This window comes from Sinocyclocheilus anshuiensis, unplaced genomic scaffold (assembly GCF_001515605.1).
Source record: "Sinocyclocheilus anshuiensis isolate Anshui unplaced genomic scaffold, SAMN03320099.WGS_v1.1 scaffold1073, whole genome shotgun sequence".
Taxonomy (NCBI): Eukaryota; Metazoa; Chordata; class Actinopteri; order Cypriniformes; family Cyprinidae; genus Sinocyclocheilus; species Sinocyclocheilus anshuiensis.
In genome coordinates, this window is record NW_015555774.1 from 330,684 (window position 1) to 332,476 (window position 1,793).

Sequence of the window (1,793 nt, forward strand, 5' to 3'; positions counted from 1 at the left end):
TTAAAAAAAAAAAAAAAAAAAACAGTTTTCATTTTGCTGAACGAGATTCAAAGATCCAAGTCAATAAAATGATACGAACTTCCCATCACAACACTGCATCGCCTGTCAATGGCGTCATACCCACTTTACCCTCAATTTCCGATTTTGTAGAAGCCATGGAAACACCAAAGATGCTTTAATATATTATGCGTTTTATTAGACAGGTGAGCAACTGTTTGAATACATTCGTCGACAGAAAACGAATCAATGTTTTAGTTTAAATCTCATTTTCTTCATTTATTGCAAGCAAAATGTTTTTACCATGTCTAATATCGATCTAGCTTACGGCAGTGTGCAACAAGTGTCTCATAGCAGCTGCCGAGTGAATGCGCAGAGTAGCGTTACAAAATAACTTTCACCACACACAAATATCTAGTACAATATAACAAAGCTTAAACCTGCATTACCCCACATATGCAAGACTGGAAGGAGCGGAAGTGGTGACTGAAGATCGCTCCAGCGGCCTTGTTCCACTTCCACAGCTTTAAGCCCCACCCTGCTTCATACTACAACAATGTAAAATAAATCTTTATTATATTACCTGCTCCACAAAAATGGCCGAATACTGTCGGATTCTTTTCCATCGTCTGTAAAGGTGAAAACATCTCCCAGGATTCCACACTCAATTACGGCGTCAGAAAGCTATGCCTTTGTTTTGAACAAGTTGCAGGTGGACGTGTAAGTGTGGGCTGCTAAGGTGATGAGATGATACAACTTATCTGGCATGACTACATTCTTAATTAGCACGGACTTCTTCGGAATCTGATTTATATGGGTAGATCTAAGAAAAGAGAAAAGCAGCCTTTAAACATAATCGCAGTGTGTTCCAAGTGCAGAAAAAAAAGTGAATGTGCAGAACTCCTTAGCACTTCACAATGATGGATCCAGCGAATGAGAATGAAATGCCAATGTGGTGTGATTCAATTCAAAACTTTGATACAGAGGCTATCGTTACCCCCTTTCTGACTCATTCAGAAACAAACAAAAATTAAATAAAAAAAAAAGAAAGCCAAAATCAGCAACAAGAAGAAATATATCTATAAGAAAGCAACGAAAACACAGGTATACTGACTGCAATACGAGAACTTTCTGCTAAACATTAATCCTTTAAAAAGACCACTGCAACTGAAATGACAACCAAAGCTGCATCAAAGTTGCTTAAACCTCTCTGTGATGGTTCACCAGCTTGTACTGGATGTCGGACAACTCAAAGAAGCCTTGAAATGCATTGATAGAGAGATACAACATTTGAAAGTCTGAAGTCCAGTCTGTATGAATGCAGATGTTATAGCTGGAGATGGCTGCTAAAGTTACATGGGGTAATAGAAAAAGTAGGGGAGGTCATCAGGAAGGTGGCAATTGACACCTGTGGAAAAGTCGCTCCAGGTATTTGCGATGGAGTAAACAAAGGCTTGGACATCCTCATTCCCCTTGTGAAAAGTCACTATTCCCCCCGGTTTCACAGACAAGGCTTAAGCCTAGTCTCAGACTAAAATGTAAGTCTGAGCCGTTTGAACTGAAAGAAACTAGCACTGAATGATCTTAAAACATGTCAGTGCCTTTGTTTTGTCTCAAGATGCACACCAGTAATGTTTTTTTTCCCCTAAGGCACCTTTATAAAAATTACTTAAATGTTCTAATGTAGCTATGGCCTAATCCTGTCTTAGTTTCAGCCTGGTCTGTGAAACCAAGCCTATATTTAATCCAAGGAGTACAGTGGGCCAATCCCCCCCCCCCCCCCCCCCCTTAAACAA

General features: G+C 39.7%; 1 protein-coding gene across 1 annotated transcript in view; it reads right to left on the bottom strand.

Annotated features, from left to right (window-relative positions):
• Window positions 1-1,793, bottom strand: part of LOC107674493 (uncharacterized) — a 15,582-nt gene that overhangs the window by 5,542 nt on the left and 8,247 nt on the right. The window lies entirely within an intron of this gene.